General features: G+C 50.9%; 1 protein-coding gene across 1 annotated transcript in view; it reads right to left on the bottom strand.

Moving 5' to 3' along the window:
* The window catches only part of GSN (gelsolin), a 56,706-nt gene extending 36,166 nt beyond the window's left edge, over nucleotides 1-20,540 (bottom strand). The window contains exons 1-2 of the mRNA XM_065878788.1: nucleotides 20,504-20,540; nucleotides 8,609-8,697 (exon numbers count right to left, since the gene is read on the bottom strand). The gene's annotated coding sequence lies outside the window, so the exon portion shown is untranslated. The remainder of the gene's footprint in view (nucleotides 1-8,608; nucleotides 8,698-20,503) is intronic.
* Between the last annotated feature and the right edge of the window lie 358 nt (nucleotides 20,541-20,898).

Raw genomic sequence — 20,898 nt, 5'->3', positions numbered from 1 at the left:
ACCCCAGTGCAAACTGAAAGAAGTCAGGACTCCTCAGCTTGGCTTTTAAGGCCCTCTGGGATCTGGTACCTACACGCTCTTGGGCAGCCTCATCACCCACTGACAACGCCCTCCACCTTCCCCCTGACACCCTCTGCGACACCTCTTGCCTCTATACTTCCTGCCTCCCGGAGAGCGGGTGGGGGGGGGGGGTCTAGCCTCAGCTGTGGCTCTGACTGCATGACCTCAGGCAAGCTCTTTGCCTCTCTGAGCTTCAGTCTCTTCATCAGGCTATTGGAGACCTTGTGCAGATGAGACAAGGTAAGGGAGTGAGCGTCAGGTGCCAGGAGGGCTTGGGCAATGCTAGCGCGGGAGCCACAGCCTCCCCGCTGCACCTGCACCTCCGTTTCCCCCACTCTGACAGCAGCTGGTGGGGATGGGCTCCTCTGCCCCAGCAGCCGTAGGGGCTCTCTCTCCCTTAAGCCCTGCAACTAAGACGCGCTCACAGCCGCAGTGGCAGCCAGGGAGGGAAGCAGGAGGGAGGACGGCTTAGAGGAAAATTACCCGGCTCCGGCCCAGCCAACAGGGGCTCACAGCTGCTCCTGACAGAGGGGACTTTGGGGCCTGGCAGGCTCTTCCTGAGCCATGAACTTGGCCCCAAGCCTTGACCCCTGTCTGAGCTGGTGGGGGGGGTAACTCTGGGTTCCAGTCCTCTGGGACACTCCCACTCTTTGGCATCCAAAGAGGCAGAGAGGAGGAGACAAACCAGACAGGCCTTTGTGAGAGGAGAAAATTGGCCCCTGCTGCCACATGCTGGGGCCCCAGGCACTGACATGAAAAAAGGACCCTCTGTGCCCCGTGGCCGTACATCAAACCCTGTACCCTGGGGACCTTGTTCTTGCGTCATATACTTTGAACCACGCCCAGCGTCCCATACACCGTGTTCTCTGTGCCCCATACCAGACCCTGTGCTCCTCATACCTTGTCCTGCCTGTGTACCCTGGTGCACAGTCCACGTGCTGCGTCCCATGTCACTTACACCTTGGATCACACACCATGCACCATGTCACTTCTGCTGTGTGATGTACTCTGTATAGACGGTCCCCGACTTGTGATGGTCCAACTTAGGACCATCCCTAGAAACCTGGTAGGGGGGCTAAGATCCCACATGCCTCGCGGCCAAAAAACCAAAACATAAAACAGAAGCAATATTGTAACAAATTCAATAAAGACTTAAAAAAAAAAGTGCTTTCAATTTTGAATTTTGATCTTTCCTGGGCTAGCGGCATGCTGTACTATTCTCTGTTGTGATGCTGGGCTGCGGCCGCTCCCAGACAGCCACGCGATCACCAGAGGAAACAACCGGTACACTCATAACGATTCTGCACCCAGACAACCATTCTGTTTTTTCACCGTCAGTACAGTATTCAACAAATTACATGAGATAATCAACATTTTATTATAAAGCAGGCTTTGTGTTACATTTTGCCCAAGTGTAGGCTAATGTAAGTGTTCTGAGCACATTTAAGGTAGGCTAGGCTAAGCTATGACATGTGAAGGCAAGGTAGGTTAGGTGTATTAAATGCATTTTGACTTAAGATATTTTCAACTTATTGGGACGTAACCCCATTTTAAGTTAAGGAAGATCTGTGCTATCTATCATCTTTTGAATCCCACGTCCACTGTCGCAGGCCCTGTCCCTTGGAAGTGTGTGCCATAAACCTTGCCCTGGGTTCACACACTGTGTCCCTTGCTCCGTGATTCCCATCTGTTGTGTGAAGGTCAAGGAGGAAAGGCTCTGGGACAGACTCCTAGTGCTATCAATCGTTACCTACACGACCTTGCAAAAGTTACTCCCCTTCTCAGTGCCTCAGTTTCTTTGGCTATAAAATGGAAATGATATTGACATTTGCCTAAGAAGTCTCGTCGTGGGGATTGAAGGAGATATAGCAATTACAGGGCTTAGCCCAGTGCCTGACACACAGTGAGTCTATCAGATGTTTGCTGTATTGTTACAACTGTGCCCGCGTATCTGTACCACATCCTGTGTGCTGCCTACCAGGCTCCCTCGACCCCAGCCCCTACCGTGCATCAGGCACTCTATCACGTTAGTCCGATTCAACCAAAGAGCTACAAGGAGGCTATGCCTCCTCCCCTACGGGAGAGAAATCCAAGGCTCAGGGAGGGGCGATAACCTGCAGGAGGTCACACAGCCAGAAAGGGTGAAGCTGGGAGCTGCACACAGGTCTGGGCATCCAGAGGGACAGTAAGTAGATTAGTGGTGGGCTAGGAGGTGGGTGTGCAGATTGCTGGCCAGCGGGCACAGGCACCTTGTAGGGGTGATGAGGGGTGATAAAAATGTTCTCAAACTGGATTGTGGTGACGCTGGCATCCCTCGTGTGAGTTTACTAAAAATTACTGAATTAATTAAAGCCAGTGAATTATATGTATGTAAATTATATGTAAACTCACTCCAGCAATTTATGTAAGTTATACTGCAATAAAGCTGGTTTGGGTTTTGGTTTTTTAAAGCCCATGCGCTTCCCGGGCACCATTCCGCCAAGGCATTCAGCAAGAAAAGTGCTCTCCGTGAGTTAGTGCTGACGGTCAAGCAGAGGCTGAGCAGCCCCTCTGAGGCCCAGGGGAAAGCAGCCACGAGCCGCATGGTTCCCAAACACCTCTGCAGACCAGGTGTGCAGCAGTTACCTGGGGAGCTCCTGAAAACCCCACGCCCAGCGTCTGTCTATAGCTCGGGGTGGGGCCTGGGAACTTGGGGTTATGAGGCTCAACCTGGACTGGGAAAGGCTCATCAAAGCCCAACATCTCTCGCACTTGGGGAAACTGAGGCCAGGCAGCACTGGGGACTTGCCAGATCTAGTCCATCGAGCAGTAGGAGGGCCTGGGCTGGAATTGGGGCCGCTTCCTGGTTCCTTCTCTCCTTCACTCCTCCTCCCACCCCACTCCTCCCTGGCCCTCAGCCTCCTGGTGACTCAGGGCTCTGAGTCATCCAGGGGCACCAGGGAAGAAACTTCTTAGGAAAAACAATCCCCAAACAAAGCTTCCCCTGATCTGGGGAACAGAATAGGCCCAGGGGGTTAAAAGAGGAAGGGGAGGAGAATACAGGGTGGAGTTGGAAGCTGGGACCCCAAGACTTGGTCTTTCCTCTCCACCACTGAGCCCTAGAGAAGGCGCTTCCCTGCTCCGACCTCAGTTTCCCCTGAGTAAATAACACCTGCTACTGCACATAGAAGCTCAATGTGGGCCAGGCACATGAAAAGTCCTTCTCAGCTTTGTCTTGCTGACAATGCTTCCCCAAAACTCATGGCTAGCGTCACGCCCATTTTACAGATGGGGAAACTGAGACCCAGAAAGGTTCAGCCCAAAGTTACACAGTTAGGAAGTACAGAGCAGAGTCCAAACCCACGGCTATCTGACTCCAAAGTGCTACCCTCACTCCTTTTAAAAATACCTACCGCGTAGCGTGGCATGCTGATCTTGTCTCATAAACCGTGTAAGGTCAATGGCCCAGTAGGGGCTCAACCACACATGCTTTTCTCCTTTCTTCCCTGTGTCAGGTCCTGCCTCAGGACTCCCCGGCCCAGTGGGGCACACACATGAACTTGGGTATTCACCCAAATGGCTCTAGGCAGCAGGAACACAAGGCAGGAAGCACCCAGGGCCTGATGAACCACAAAGGAGCACTTGAGCAGGGCCTTGAAGGATGAATGGAGGTTTGTCTTTGGGGAACAGGGAACCAGCACGCCAGGCGGAGGGAACAGCAAAAGCAAAAGCTCGGAGGTGTACCCCCACTGGAAAATGACACTGGAGAGGGATGCCTGGGGTTAAGACCTGGTGGGTAAACACCGGAGCGGCCTGACTGCTAGGGGTCCTGGCCTGATCTGAGACAGTGGAGGATTTTTTAAGCCCGGAGAGAATAGGCTCGGAGCTGGTTTCATCTCTGCAGAGGGCCTGGCTGGCGGATGAACTGGGAGTCAGGGCTGGGACTTCCCCTGAGGCCTCCCTGGAGCTCCTCTTCCAAGCAGGCCTTGGGGACGACCCTAGATCCCCTGCTACTCACCCATGGGTCAGAGTCGCCCCTGAGGGCCTCTTCCTCCACCATAGCTGGGCTGGGCAGAGGACAGGCGGGCCTCTCCTGACCACATCAATCTAATCACATCGGCCTATAAATAGGGCCCTGTGGCTTAGTCTGAAATAGCTGTGCCAGGCCCAACTCCACAGGCACACAGTTCCAGAAATGCTCCTTCGCCTTGACACAGTTAAAACCCAAAACTTCCTCAGGACACTACTGTTCATGCTCTAATTCACTTTCTTAAACACGAGGCAGTGGGCTGGGGGGAAGAGCCCACCCACCTACTGCAGGCTATTGGAAGTGGGCCTTGTGGCTGCTTCTCTGCTTTCCGCTCTCTGGGGACCCTGAGCAAGTCACTACCTCTCCCTGGGCCTCAGTCTCCCCAAATGTAAACTGGGAGGTTGCACTTCATATCCTTGGGGCCCTTCTAGCCAGGATGCTCCCCAGAATTGCCTAGGGGACACTGTTACCCCTTTCCCAGTCTACTTGGGAACTTTGAAATTGTCAGTATATATATATTTTTTAATGTTGAGCCTTCTTTTAATTAATTTATTTTTTTTATTTTTGGCTGTGTTGGGTCTTCGTTTCTGTGCGAGGGCTTTTTCTAGTTGTGGCAAGCGGGGGCCACTCTTCATCGCGGTGCGCGGGCCTCTCACTGTCGTGGCCTCTCTTGTTGCGGAGCACAGGCTCCAGACGCGCAGGCTCAGTAGTTGTGGCTCACGGGCCCAGTTGCTCCGCGGAATGTGGGATATTCCCAGACCAGGGCTCGAACCCGTGTCCCCTGCATTAGCAGGCAGATTCTCAACCACTGCGCCACCAGGGAAGTCCTGTCAGTATTTTAAAAATTAGAATTGCAATAAATACTTGAGACAGGCCCAAGCCCTGCCACTGAAGGGCTGGGTGACCTTGGAGGAGTCACTATCCCTCTCTGGGCCCCAGATTCCTCAGTCATAAGATGAAGGTGCTGGTAGATTGATGCCTGAGGTCTGCGACTTTTTTTTCATTAAAAAATTTTTTTTTTGTTTAGTATTTATGAGAACCATGATAGGCCAGTCTTGTGCTGAGTGCTGGTGCTAAAAGACAGCTAAGACCTGGTCCAGCTCTTGGAGCCCAGCCCTGTGCCACACCCAGTGGGGGAAGTGTAAAGGCATTTCCAAACCACTCGGCATCCCACTATAGGCTCCCTTCAGGGCTTCCGGGGACACCTTGTTTCCAGTTCACATTACAGATTTATGGCCACAGAGGAGGCCTCCCAAAGGGGCAGATCATGACAAGGACTGAGCCATCACCAACCAACAGGGAAATAAAGATAACCAAGCCACCACTAGGTACCAGGCATATGCTTAGGACTTTACTTCCCCATCATTAATCCTCAACAACCCTAATATCACCCCCATTTCACAGATGAGGAAACTGAGGCTGAAAGGGGTTAAAGGACATGTCAAGGGGCACATAGCAAGTCAGAGCCAGAGTGATGCTCAGACCTGCTTGCCTCTGGAGCCCAGGGTGTAACCAAACCCCAGCTCAGGAGGGCCAGCCAATGGGGGAATGACCCAACAGGACACAGAACAGAAAGAGGCACAGAGCATTTTACTGTGTGTGTGTGTAGGTGGGTGGGACTGACGAGGCTTCACCCAGTGATACTCATTCTCTCCAACCAGTTCACAGCGTTGCCTCTTCGATCCGCCCTCCCCTCTGCCTCCCACCAACAACTGATTGTTCTCAGATCCCATTGCTCAAGCCACTCCTCAGCTCAAGACCTGCCACGGCTCCCTGACACCCAGAGGATCAGGACCCTGCGTTCAAAGCCTCTCCCATGCGCGCTCTCCCAGTCTCCCCACCTCAACCCCACCCTCCTGCTTTAGCCGCTCTGCTCACTAGTCCCCAAGCACAGAGGTCCCACCGGGGGGCCAAGCCTTTACACGGGCACCTCCCTTGCCTGGAATGCCCATCCTCTCAGCCTAGCGCCTGACTCAGGGGGAAGCCCTCTGTGGCTCCCAGGGCCCCAGGCGTCAGCCACCGCAAGTCTGGATCTCCCAGGGCAGGACAGGGTCTGATTCACCTCCTCTCCCCAGTGCAGAAGTTCAGCAATGAAAAAAAAGGTAAGGAGCCCAGAGAATGCTGTACAGTACACATTTCAGGGCTACCCAACACCAAGCCTTCGACTGAGGAGCAGCGTCAGGACGCCACAGTGTGGAAGAGCCAGAAATTACAGCCTCGGGGCTCAGCAGGGTGGGGCTGGTGACTCTCTTTCAAGGGTTCTAATAATGAAATCCGGGCAAACCTCTCCCCTACTTTAAAACTTCCAGTGGTTCCCCAGGGGTCTAGGAAAAACTCCAAACCCTAACCAAGGTCCCCAAGGGCCCACACGACCAAGGTGTTGCCTGGTCTCCAGGCCCTTCTCTCGTCGTGCTCCCTTCTTTCAGTTCCTCAAGGCCACACTCATGCTGTTCCCTCTGCCTGGGGCTCTGTCCCTACCCACTCAGCCACCTTCTACTTCTTCTTCAGGTCTGAGGGTTTTCAGGAAGGCCTCCCTCATCTGTCCAGACAAGATCCCATCACACCCACCCAATCCCATATGCTCCCGTAACGCTGGTCCTTTCCTTCATAGCTGAGGAAAGAATGAATTTGTTATGTGTAGAACAATGTATGTAAGACCCAAGACGGTAAGACCACGAGGGTTGGAAAAATCTCGTTCGTTGCTGATTCTCCATCACCCAGTCCAGGGCCCAAATATCTGTCAGGTGAATGCAGGCATGAATGAATGAACGAGTGAACGAACTATGTTACTATAGTATCGTATATATAGTAACTATGTTATTATACGTGTAACTCGAGAAAGAAGTAGTCAGAATCCTGCTGAATGTTTGAGGAAAAAAACCAGGGCCCTGATTAGGAAGGTCAGAGAAGTAGGAGATATAGTGAATGGTGCAGCCCATCAGAAGCAAAAAAAAGAGAGAGCTTCTAGAAGGAGGAGGTATCCGAGGCTCCAGAGAGGTAGGACATGGAGAGCAGAGGAAACACCACTGGATTTTGACAAGGAGGAGGTCACCGGCGGGGTCCCATCAGAGGTGGGCGTGAGGTAGGGCACAGCACAGGGATGGAGGAGGGAAGGGGTGAACACGTAAAGCCCTCAGCTGACAGGTACTCACTCGGTGGGTGCTCACTTCTGCAGAAGTGGGAAAGCAGAAGACGGTCCCTGTGTCATTGTCGCCAAAAGCATTAACACAGCATAACTCTCTTTTTGGTGACAGATCACCCTGAGGCACTTTGGCTCTGGGAGCCGTCAGGGCTCAGTCTCAAAATCAGGAGCATCAGAACCAAGACGGTCCCCATCCCTCCTCTCTGGGCAGCATCAGGGATGCCTCTTTATCTAGAACCCTCGGGATGCGGCTACAATTGGACAAGTCCCCCTCTCCAGACCCAGCAGGCCTTGTAGGAATCCCCAGCTTTGAGGATACAACATTCTGGAGACCGTCGGAAGACCCTTTCATCTAAGCTTGGGGAAAGAGGAACAGCTCCAACTGCAGTTGGCTTGTCGTGTCACTCCCCACCACCCCCACCCCCCCCCACCCCCCCCCCCCCCCCGCACCCCCGCCCCCGGAAGCCAGCTGGGCTGCAAGGATGAGGAAGCCCTGAGGCATTCAGCCCCTTCTCCTTTTGGCAGCTAAGGGTGATGTCATGACCTGGAGGGGTGTTTTCCAGGCTCTCCGCATGGTTGCTATCACAAACGCACTTCTTTCTGTTCCGACACTGGAATCTGGGTTATTCCCCTAGGGCTGCTACTTCCCCTTTCCACAGCTCACAAAGCCCTTCAGCATCTATGAGCTTGTGCAGTACTCATGACAACCTCGTTAGGTGAGTGGGGGAGACCAATGCACCCATTTTACAGGCAGAGAAACCGAGACCCGAGCTGGCATCTGAACCAGGTCTCCTGCTTCCAGCCGAGGACTCTGCACTCCACCCCCTGCCTCTCAGCCTCCTTCAGCGGGTCACCTGTGAACCTGATAGTCAGGCGGGCCCTGCCCTGCCAGCCATCCCAGGTGGGTATGACTCATCCACTTTCCCCATGACTCACACTTCTCACTCCTCCTATGGTCAACAAGCCTGGAGCCTCCTTGGCAGCCGTACCCCAGCTTTTCTCACCTCTCCAAAGAATTCCTACACCTCCTCCTCACAGGAGTCCACCCTCTTACAGAAGCACTAACAGAGGCCTTGAGAGGGAAAGCGCTTTCCCACAGTCACCCAGCAGGCAAGCAGCACAGCCAGGCTCGGGGCCCAGAAGCCCTGGCACCCAGCCCAGTTCTTGCCTCTTCCCCACGGGATCACCCTTGTCTGGCCTCCCTCTCAAGGGACCGTGAGGGGTAAATGAAGTAATGAGCAGAAACATTTGCTGAGCCTTACTAGAAAAACCTCGGCGACTGCCTTTGAATCCACTTGTGGCGACCAGCAGCTGCTTCCACAGTCCCCTCCAGACTCCCCTGGGCAGCCAGGGCTAGGTTTAGAAGGAAGCCAGGGTGTCTGCACTGCTCTACCTACCTTGCAGGCTGTTGGGTGAAGACGGTTGCTCCTGTTGGGAGGTGTCAGGACCAAGGCGGAAGCACGGTACAGGGCGTTATCAGCACCACCTGTAAAGAAAGGGCCGAGACTCCCAGGGTCAGGGGCTCAAGGTCATCTGGTCAAAGCCCCATTTGATACTTCCACTCGTCCCCAATCCCCACCCCCCCTCCACACCAAGGTCACATAGCCTACTTGCACACCTCCAGCCATGGGGCACTCACTTCCTGCCAAGGCTGCAAGACCTTCTGTTGGAGAGTCTGGCTGGTTAAAAGGCTTGTCACAAGGATGTGCTAAAATCTCTCTTCCTATGCCCCATACACACTAGTCCTAACTCTACCCTCTGGGGTCACCCAGAACGGGTCTGCCACCTTGTTTCCCAATGTCTCCATAGAGGCTTGAAGACAATGACCCTGGGCCCCTCAAGTCTTCTGCAAGTTGTACACCCCCCTTCCTCCAGCTCTTCCTGAGATCAAGGTGTCTGGTTCCCTCCCCCTGCTTCCCTGATCTACTTCAAATGAACCCGGTCCCTACTGACAGCACAAGCCTCAGAATTCAACATTTAGCAGAGCTCTATCCAGGGCAGGGCAAGCAGAACTCTCACCTCCGTCATTCTAGATATCATGCCTCTATTAATCCAGCCTAAAGTCCCACGAGCATTGAAGGTAACCTCATTGCATGACTGGATTTAGCTTATGGTCAACTTCAGAGCTGTGGTTCAAGATCCTGGAGTTAGACAAAAATGGCCTCTCATTTAACTAATATGTAACTTAACCAAGTTCCTCCATCTTTCTGAGTCTCAGTTTTCTTCTCTGTAAAAGAGGGATTATGTTAGAACCTATCCCATAGGCTCGTTATGAGGATTAAATGATATGTCTAGGGTTTTGAACAGTGTATGTGCTTACTCTGATTATTAATCTCTAGGCCTTTTTCTAAAAATTATATCTTTCTCATCCTGTACTGGTGCAGATCGGGGACCCAAGCTGTTTACATGCCGTGTCCCCACCTCCATGCTTAGCATTGCTCTATTTTTGTAAGGCTGTATTATCCCTATCTGGTGACGGGTCTTTCCCTCCCATCAGACTGTGAGCTCCATTAGACTGTTTTGCCTTTGAAACTCCAGCGCTGGCACGTGACCTAGCAAACAGCAGGACCCGTGGGTATATGCTGGATGACTAAACGAAGGGCCAGCCTTTCAGCTCCCACACTTTCAGGGACGACCTGGATCGTCACCCTACCTCACTCCCAGACTCATTCACAGCTCATCCACGTTCAGGGAGCAGCTGAGCACACTCGCTCCTGCCTGAACTGGTAAACTTCTCTGCACACACCTCCTTCTCCAAGCCAAGGGGAGACAGTCCAAGATTCCAAATTCAGTGGAGCCCTGCAGGCTCCTGGGATTAAGACACAAATGAACCCTATTCTTAGCTGACAGTAAATGGCCCAGACATTCCTGCGGATTTCTGCATTGTGAGTGGCACCAGTGCATAGCGAGGGATCTGGAAAGAGGTTGGGCGCTTATCTGGGCCCCATGACCTAGATGCCCCTAAATGCCACCTCCATGGGCCCTCTTCAAAGAGTTCCACAGAAACTTCCCAGTTCCACGGGATAGATCAAAGTAGAGCTGGGTTCCTGCAAATGACTAATGACGTCCCACTTTCTGTTAACTCCCTGAGGACAAACCTTTCAAATCCAGCCCCCTTCTCTTTGACACACCTCGAAATCTCACGCTCATCCTCACCGGCAGTGCTGCATTTGTTCCCAAGTGCCACCTGTTTCACCCTCAATGTTCTCCATCTCAGCATCAGCACCGTCACCCACCACGTACACCCGGGGCCACAGGCCAGACACCGGGGCACCAACCTCTTCAGCCTTCCCTGCTCTGTCAATCTCAGCTGCAAAACTGCCTGCTGGTTCTACCCTAATGCATCCACTTCTCCCCACCCCCACTGCCAACATTTTGGTCCAGGCACCATTGCCTCTCACCTGGGATACTGCAGTGCTTCCTACCTGGTCCTCCTGCTTCCTCTCTCCTCGCCTGCAAAGGTAAGCCCAGACCACCTTACTCCTCTGCTCAGACTCGACCATGGCTCCCCGACAGCCCCCAGGTAAAACACAAGATCCTCAGCGAACCTTTCAAAGCCTTTTACGATCTGCCCCCATCAGCGCCTTGAGCCTCAGCTCTCATCAGTTCCTGTCTTCCACCCACATCCCTCCAAGCTCCAGCCAGAGGCGGCTGCACTCCGTTCCTTGAATCTTCCTGTAATCTTTGCACAGACTGTTTCCTCTGTTCCCAAACTCTCTTCCATCCCTCCTGTTCTTTTCTCCCGCTCATGATCAAGCCCAGCTTTCCTCCAAGAACTCTTCTCTAACCTCCCCTTCCCCCGTGAGGCTGAGCTCCACTGAGCCACCACCCACCTCCCCTGTCACACTGTTAATGGTCTGTTTCCAAGTCAGCCTCCCCCATCAGACCAAGACCTGCTCCTGGCTATCCCAGCGCCTAGTCTACGGCCGCCACAGCTCAAGATTCATCGAAGGAAAAAACTGGTAAATCACATGCATGCACACATGCGTGTACATGTGTGTGCACACGTGCATAAACACTCATGCGCACACGCGTTCACAGAGATGGCAAAGGGTACAGGTGCTGCCATCTATGGGCAAAAAGAGCATTACACTCTTTTCCAGGCTCTGGACACCGGGAGCCCCAGAGTTTCAAACTCAGCTGGGTTTAGAATTAGCTCCAGCTAACTCCAAGTTGGTCTGTTTTCCATTTTGGACCTTAAGGCTGCCACAACTTAGAGACAAGGTCCATAAACCACTAGCTCTAGTCTACCACCCACATGTTGGATGGAGCCATAAAGAGAAGGTGTCCTTCCAGTACTCACCATCCCAGTCTGGGGCTCGTGTGGTGCCTGTTTGCTGAATTATATCTTAGAGAGGGAGAGAAGCACTTTCTAATAGTCAGAGCTGCCCACAAGTGGAAAGAGTGAGCAGAGAGCTTGCCGTTAGTGAAAGGGTACAAACACCAGGAACCCCATCTGTCTGGGTGGCTGAAGAGGAGCTTTCTGCCCTGGAGCGGGGGGCGGGGGGGGTTGGTGGTTGGGGGAGGCTGGAACAGAGGTGTTCTATCCTAAAAGACTGCTCCCAGCTCACTGGGAGGACCCTCAGATTTGGTGGGGGCAACGTGTTATCTGTCCAGTAACGCCAGAAGGATTCAAATGGCCGCCCCAACGACAACAGCTGTCATTTTTTGAGCACCTACCAAGTGTTAAATTCCTTGCATACACCATGTCTCATCCTCACAATAACTCAGCCAGCAGATGTCACAGTCCCTATTTTGTGAAGGAAGAGCAGAAGTTCAGAGAGGTGAAGCAATGTGCTCAGGGTCACACAGCTAAGATGTCGGGCCAGCTCCCATCAAGTCAGGCTGCCTCCCCGATACCTTGGTCTCACTAAATTGCAAGCTATAAGGCTGGGCCTCTCGCTCACTAGAGAAAAATATAAAGCTCCACTTACTCTAGACCGGGGTTAGCAAACTTTGACAGTAAAGAGCCAGAGAGTGAGTATTTTAGGCTTTGCAGGCACATAACCCTTTCCGTTGCATATTCTTCCTTGTTTAGTTTTGGATTTTCTCTTTTACATTTTTACATCTAAAAAAATGTAAAAACCATTCTTAGCTTAGAGACATACAAAAACAGGCTGGGGCTTCCCCGGGGCTGTAGTTTGCAGCCTACAGCTACAAAAGAATAATATTTATAATCTTGAGTATAAAAACTTCTGGTGGAAATGTTTATGCCAAATGCTAGGTCCTTCAGCTGTATTTCTCCCCCTTCAGATGGCTTCCTACTGAGTCACTCTCTCCTGAAGAAGAGCCCTACCTCGCTCTGCAATTAGGTAGCAAAATATTTCAAGGGCTGTTCAGATTCTAGAAACTCGTAACTGTGGACCAAATACAGTTCAACTCAGTGTTGTGAAGAGAGGAGGGAGGCAGATACGATGGGTAGAAAGAACCTCAAAGAGAAGACACCAAGAGATGTGGGCTCTAGTCTGGGCCCTTACCAAAGGATTTAGAACCTTACTGTGCAAAGTGTGGTCCCTGACCCAGCAACATCTGCATACCTGCAAGCCTGTTAGAAATGCAGAGTGTCAGGCCCCACTCCAGACCTATGGAACCAGAATCGCATTTTCACAAAATCCCCAGGTGATTTGTGTGCAAGATAAGCTTGAGATGCTCTAGAACATTCCTTACATCCAACTGCAACACTGTTAACAAAACCCTTCCCCCGAGGAGAGAAAGGGTCCAAAGGCATCTTTTTTTATGTTGTAATATTAAGTCTCTGCCCTTAAGTGACCCAAAAAGCTTGAGGTCACCCACTTTAGGATGCACATCAAGAGACCAAGACCTGCCGCTGGATCTTGTAATTAAGCCTTTGACTGGTGGAAAGGTAGACCCAGGCAGACCAAAGAAGGTGCCCATCCCCATCTCACAGTGGCGGAAACCGGCTAGAGAGGAAAATGACTTTCGCAGGACAACACTGCCAGGACAGACTCGGGGTCTGACCATGACCAAGTTCCTTTCTTCCCAGGTCTTGGGTTTAATAATAACTGAAATCCTTTTGGTTTAGACCAGAACTTTTGAAATCTCACAAGTGGTGGAGCAGAAATCAGAGAACTTGCTTTGTGCTTTAGGAAATTCACTGGCTCTCTCTGGGCATTAGCATCCCTGGCCATGAAGTGAGGAGGTGGGACCAAGCAACTCCCGAGGTCCAGCTGTTATGGTCGGAATCGGGAAACGGTTTCAAGGCGAGGAGGCAGTCAGGAGAGAAGCCTTCAGCAGAGGGTGACCACAATCACAACAAAGTCTCTGCACTGGAAACAAAAAGGCAAGTCCATCTGTCCTAAGCATGGAGGCAGAGCAGTGACCAGGCACAAGCTCAAGGTCTTATGGCAAGTGCCAAGCAGAAACTGGAGTGAGAACCAGATTCTCTCTGCCTCTTCAGCCTGGGATCTTAATCGTTATCCCTTACTGATGCTGAACTGTGCAGATCTACAGGCACCTCGTTATGTGGCACTTCTGTTTATTGTGTTTCACAGATACTGTGTTTTTCACAAATTGAAGGTGTATGGCACCCTGCGAGCAAATGGCCTTGTGGCGTCATTCTCCCAACAATATTTGCTCACTTTGTGTCTCTGTGTCACATTTTGGTAAGTCTCGCCATATTTCAGACTTTTTCATGATTATTATATTTGTGATGGTGACCTGTCATCAATGATCTTTGCGGTTACTACTGCGACTCGCTGAAGTCTCAGATGATGGGTAGCATTTTTTAGCAATAAAGCATTTTTGAATTAAGGTATGTACATTTTTTTTAGACAGAATGCTATTGCACACTTAATAGACTACAGTATAGTGTAAACATAACTTTCACATGAGCTAGGAAACCAAAAACCTTGTGTGACGCGCTTTATTGTGATATTCACTTTATTGTAGTGATCTGGAATCGAACCCACAATATCTCCAAGTTATGCCTGTATTTGCTAAATGAAGAAATGAAGTAGATGCTTCAGGAAAATGGTCCCTGAGCCTTCTAACAGGACAGCTTGCCTTTTGATAACCAGCTTCCAATGCTCCTTAAAGAATGCTGCCACCCTTGTGAATGGCTGGTGGAAATAAAGAACTGCTACAACCTTTCAAGGGTGGCAATTTGGCAAAATGTAGCAAAAGCTGTAAATACATCACTTTTGACCCAACAAGTTCATTTCTTGGGCTCTCTTGTAGAAAATAATGAAAGAGGAATAATTTATGCACTAGAAGGTTCATTGCAGGATTGTTAATAAACAGCCTGGATGCCTAACAATACAGGGTCAGTTAAGTGAACAATTCACACCATAGATACAATAATAGAGAATAATAAAAAATCAGGTCAGCAGTTATCATTTTAATAATAAAAACGTAAAACTTGTTTTTTACAAATAAAATGCATTATTTCACTTCTTTAAATCCCCCAGACTATTGGAATGAAAGATTTTAAATAAACATGCATTTATCTACTTAGGTAGAATAGACTTTTGTTTTCTAATCATTTTTTATTTTTTAACATCTTTATTGGAGTATAATTGCTTTACAATGGTGTATTAGTTTCTGCTTTATAACAAAGTGAATCAGCTATACATAATACATACATCCCCGTATCTCCTCCCTCTTGCGTCTCCCTCTCACCCTCCCTATCCCACCCCTCTAGGTGGTCACAAAGCACCGAGCTGATCTCCCTGTGCTATGCGGCTGCTTCCCACTAGCTATCTATTTTACATTTGGTAGTGTATATATGTCCATGCCACTCTCTCACTTTGTCCCAGCTTACCCTTCCCCATCCTCGTGTGCTCAGGTCCATTCTCTAGTAGGTCTGCATCTTTATTCCCGTCCTGCCCCTAGGTTCTTCATGACCATTTTTTTTTTTTGATTCCATACATATGTGTTAGCATACGGTATTTGTTTTTCTCTTTCTGACTTACTTCACTCTGTATGACAGTCTCTAGGTCCATCCACCTCACTACAAATAACTCAATTTCGTTTCTTTTTATGGCTGAGTAAGTATACTTTTAAAACTCTTTTAAAAATTAAATTTAGAGTACTAAATAACATGAAAAAATATTTATGTTATAACGTTGGGAAAAAAATGAAAAGAATAGATTACAAACGTGGTATGACCACAATTATATGCGGGTAAAAAAAAAAAAATGTGCTGAAAATATCAGGAAGGAAATGCACCCAAATGTTAGCGGCGATTATCTCATGTTGGCAGAATTATGGACAGTTCTTATTTTTTTATGCTATTTTTACTTTCTAGATTTTCTATCATAAAGAGTTATATTTAGAACAAGAAAAAAAGTCATTGGAGGAGGCGGGGAAAAGTACCCATATCCCATGGGTATCCCACCCATACCACTTTGCCACTCCCCCAAAATTAACTAGTATTTACTGAGTACCCACCAAGGGCCCAGCACAGCCACAGCCACTATAAAAGGAAAATTAAGGGCCAAGCCCCACCCTGAAGGCTCACATATACCGGATATATATTCTTTCTCTGGCAAATAAGCGGAGCCCAGATGATATCCTTGCTGAAGCTGGAAAGAAATAAGGTTGTTTGCTTAACCAGTTCAGCAGAATAAATAAATCTACTCCCACTGGTGTGGTGGCGCCTTCATCCGAGTTCCCTGAGAAGCTCTGCGGCCCTAACTGCTGCTGGAGCCCCCTTGGGAAGAGCATGTTTCAGGGATACATTACAGCCCAGGAAGAAAACTGTTATCCCTGAGTCCAAGCATTGAATGTAAGAGGTTTTGAGGCAGAACCGGCAAGGTATTGGAAGGAGTAGGATGGGGGGGCCTGGGAAGGAACCTAACTGGCCATGTGGTCCCTGGGGACCCCTGGGCATGAGAGCTCACATCTCCAGGCTTCAGTTTCCTCATCTGTGAAATGGGACCCATAACAACCTCAGGGCTACCGTGAGGCTCAAAAAAGAGAAAGTAAGGCATTTCAGCTCTCTAGGCTGAACATCAATTTCCTTATCTGTAAAACTGAGTCAATATCTCCTCCCTAGTAGAGCTGTTAAAAGATTAAACAAGGCAGTGAAGACAAAAAGTGAACACAGACAGTAAGAATACTACAGACAGGGGCCCTCATCCTTATTGCTTATAGAACAGGGACTAGGATACATGAATGAATCCTAGGCCTCAACTTCCTTATCTGTAGAATGGGCAACCAATTCAACACACAAAGACCAGATTTATGAACAGTAGCTGAATCTCCAGCCGGCACTGGTGCAAGTCACTTAAACAAAAATGGTTGCTGTGGGCTCACTTTATGCTCACAGACGTGCGGGTCCCATGTTCCTGCACTGAGCACAAAGCCCTGACTCAGAAGCCACCAGAGCTGGGAAAGCCTGACGTTATTCTATCCACCCCCCTAGTGCCAGGAGGACACCGGGGCCCAGAGGAAGGCAAGGATTAGCTCAAGTCACCCAGTATTTTGTCAGTGGCAAAACCAGGACCCAAGCCTAGGCCTTCTGCTGTCCAGCCTTGCCCACCACGCCTACTGCTGTCCTCTGCCCTGCCCTTAAATTGTTGATGTGGTCCCAGGCAGGGCAGGGGAGAGCAGTCAGTCTACAGCCGGGGGTGGAGAGTGGGGAAGAAAAACCAGAGAGCAGCAGGAACCCAGCCTGCCTGTGGTCTCCAAACTCTCAAACCACACCAGGCTGAAATATGACACAGGCTCACTCAGTTGAAAGGGAGGAGATATTTTTACTTAACATCCCCCAGCTGCCTGAACACTGGTCTCTTTCTTTCCCTCCCCCCCAAAATGCATAGCTCCTGGGACCTGGTTTTCCCTGCTTCTGCCAGCATTTTCTCAGGAAATAACCGTGGGGCAAGAGGGGTGCCCACTCTTCCTGGCTTCCTCAGAAAGCTTTCCAGAGCATGGGCTCAAATGATGAAAGGAGGGAGACTGGGCCTGGCTGGGCCCCCTGCTAACTCTCTGAGTGACCCTGGGCAAGTCTGTGTCCTCTCAGAGCCTGAATTCCCTAAAACGGAGGGGAGATGGACCTACACTCTGGAGTCCTGTAGACAGTACAGAAAAGCATGAGTTTACGCACAGTCCCAAGAGGCCCCTCCAGGCCTGTGTGCTGCAGAGCTGAGCTCCCCAAGCCACACACACTGATTTGCATCCCTCGTCACAGCCACAGCAAAACTCCCCCTCAGTTCTCATCATGTCAGGACTAAACAGAACCTCCGGGAGAACATTTAGTGCAGTGATTAAGAGCTACAGCTCTACAGTCAGTCCTCCAGAATCCTGTCACCTTCACCTAACAGCCTCACAACCCGAGGCACGTTATTTAGCCTCTCTGAGCCTCAGTTTCCTCCTCTATAAAAGCGGATAATAGTAGCTACCTTAAAGGAACGGTTGTGAGGAACCAACAAAGTAATTAATGTTCCAGAGCTTGTTTTACTAAAAGGTAGCTTTTTATTATTATCATGGAGACCAACATCTCCATTTTACAGATGAGGTCACTGAGGCCCAACAAACTGGGACTTGTCCAAGGTCACTCAGAAGAACTCAGACTACAGCTCCACTCCAAGGTCAGTGTGTCTAACTTCTCTTAGTCCTACAATCTCTAATAACCAAATATACATGCTCAGAGACTAGATACAGGCTGTAAAGTTTTCTTGAAGAAAACCAGAGACCAATGCCTCAGCAAAGGATGACAGACCATGCAGAAATCATCTCCATGACCTGACAACTTCTCATGAGAGACCCAAACTGCCCACATGGAGTGGGGAGAAGTGACCCTCTGGCACTGGATGGCTAAGAAGTGTGAAGGCATCCAGTCTACAGCTCTTGCTTGTGCCAGCTTGGCAGAAGTGCACACAAGGCTGTCAACAGGGAAAGAAGCGGGTTGGAAAGAAGCGGGTTAGAGGGATGAAGCCCACTCTATACTCTTCTTTACGTTTGAATCTTTAACAATATTTTTTTGCTTTAAAAGTAAAACCCAATACTGAACAACTCAGAATAAGAGCAACCTTATCCAATAGCTACAAGCCTATTGTCTGCTTTCAGATGAAATTTACTGCAGGTTCTGACAGGTTCTTCAGCTGGGCTTCCAGAATCTGCCACTCTAGTCCATTCCGTGGTCACTGCTCTGGTTCAGACCTGCACTCTCTTGACCATCCAACAGCCTCCTCGGGATCTCCCTGCCTCCAGTTAGCCCCATCCAATGCATCTGCTACATCGGCCACAAGATTAATGAGCGTTTTGATCACTGCCTTCAGGATAAAGTAATTCCAAGCCCTTAGTTTACAATCTAGTTCCATTTTGATTTACGGTCTCAACTCCCACCACTCCACCTTTTGCTCATCTGCCATTCTAGCCATGTTGATTGTTCAGAAAACCTCAGTGCCTTTGCATGAGCTGTTCCAGCTTTTTAGAAAATGCCTTTTCCCCAATCGCTTTATGCCGTAGAAAACTATTACTCATCTCCAAGGCCTGGGTTGGCCAGACAAACTTAATCACCACTTTAGGCTGAAGTAGCTCTCAGTATTGCATGTTTGTTCCAACCACTATAGATGAGAAGCATCTTGAGGACAAATAGCTTTGTCCTCCTCGAGGCTCTGGGGCCCCTCACAGGGTAAGACACAGAACATGGACCCAGAAGTGCGCTAAATCCAGGAAGGAGGGAAGGAAGGAAATGCCATGAGAGGCAACCCCTACAGCCTCCTCCTGGGAGCTGCTTGCTTTTCCAGATTCATGTCAGTCCACAATAAAAAAGACTATGGAAAATTCTGGAGTAAAGTTCCTTTCCCTGATTCACACGGAAACATTTGCTGCTGTGAAACTCACCCGGGTGCCAATCCAATCCAAGCTCCCCAGGCTGTTTACAATTTCCCTGGCATTTATAAATAGTGAGGCCCCAAAGAGGAAAATGGAGTTTCGAGGGAGCTGGATGCCAACTGTCCCCAATCCCAGCCCACCTCCTTTGTTCCAAGGCCTTTACCCCTTAATTAACATCCCCAAGAAACACCAGCCAGCACCCCAACATGTGGGTGTGTGTTGGTGCAGGGGTGTTGCTGCAGGGCTCAGTTTCTTTGTGAAGCGAACTCGAGACTCAAGAAAGAGTCTACAGCCCCACCAGCTAGAAGGAGTCAGCTAAGTGAGGCCTGGAACTGGGTCCCAGCCCTGCCCCTTCCTCATTGTGTGACTATCAGCTAGTCACAAACTCTCAGGGCCCTTCAGTTTTCTCAACTGTGGAACGAACAGGGCTGTGGGGAGACTCCAACAAGCTATAGTCACTGTAAAGTAAAGTGCGGCAGGAGTTCACAGTGCCCTGGTCAGAAACATGGTCCTGGGAGAACAGGACCTGCAGGATTAAGCCTCAGAAAAGCCTCCAGAGGCCCTGCCTTCCACAAAAAGCAGTTACCCCCCAGGGCAGCCCTGAAGGTCCTTGGCTCTACAGAGTCCTGGGTGTTGTAAAGATGTCCTCTCTGCTCTGAGGAAGATGTGAAAGCAGGATAAGGAGTGGATGTCTGGGCAGATGAGGGGCTGCAGAAGAAGCCAATGTCCCCTGCATCCCCCACAGTCTCCAAGGACCCAGGCTTCCTTCTGGCCACTGTCCAGAGCAGCCGGCCTGCACTGAGCCAGGAAACACTGCTGTAATCACGATCTGGGGCGTTTGGACCCAAGAAGAGATGGGGGCCTAGAGGGAAAGGGAGATTCCCATCATTGTCTTCAACTCTGAAAGAAGTTTCCGTGTGCGTCAGGGAAGAGAACATACTCTGCAGGGCGGGGAAAGAGACAGTACCGACAGGTAGCAAGTGCAAGCGGATTCCGGAGTAGGAGGAAGCACTTTCTAACAGTCCTGGGCCCTGAAAGAGGAAGGAGGTCCAGGGCTCCTCAGCGTCAGGGGAGAGCAGGCAAAGGCGTTAACCCTGGAGTCCAGGATCCGCGGAGCAGACCCGCCCAGCGGAGCCAACGCCCAGCCCGCGGGCTGGAGACCGCCGGCAAGCGAGTGCAGGGGTGACCCCGGGCCCACTTAACCCCAACCGCGCGAACTGGGTCAAAGTTAGTTCAGGTGCTTGCAGCAAACGGGGCCTGTGGGTGGAGGCCTGAACCTCCTCCTCCCCTGCCCTAAGCCCCCAATCCAACTCTCCTTGGTCCCCTGGAAGACCAGCAAGGTGAGGGAGGAAGCTCTTCTCCAGCGATGCCCCGGCTGCCGGGCCGAGATCCAGGCGCGGGCAACCTCGGACCGGACCGCGAGAGGAGGGAGAAGGACCCAGAGGCCCGAGATCCCCAGATGCCCCAGGGTCGTGGTCGCTCCCCTCCCCTACCTGCTGCTGCGGCGCTGGCGACGGCGGCTGCTGGGCCCAGCTGTGCTCAGCTGGTTCCTGGCTGCGGGGCAGGGGCGCTGAGGTCGCCGGGCTGGGATGGGCAGGGCGCGGGCGGGAGCCGCCCTCAGGGCGGGGCCGCCGTGCGGTCGGGGGGGAGAGGGGAGGAGCGACGGCCCCTCCCCTAGGCGGCGGGGAGGATGGCGACTCTGGCTCCGGGCTGGCGTTCGTGGAGTGCACTGCATGTGACTTTGCCCCAGACCCCTCGCTACTTGCCCAAGGAAAGCATCAAGCTCCCTGCTTTACACGGGAGGAAACTGAGGCCCGGAGGCGGAGGGAGATCTGCAGGAACCTGGCGGGCAGGGGAGGAGACCCGGGGAGTGCTTGAGCTGGGCTGG

Source organism: Phocoena phocoena, chromosome 6, assembly GCF_963924675.1.
Source record: "Phocoena phocoena chromosome 6, mPhoPho1.1, whole genome shotgun sequence".
NCBI lineage: Eukaryota > Metazoa > Chordata > Mammalia > Artiodactyla > Phocoenidae > Phocoena > Phocoena phocoena.
The sequence above is the reverse complement of the archived record's forward strand: the minus strand, read 5'-3'. Positions and strand labels throughout refer to the sequence as shown.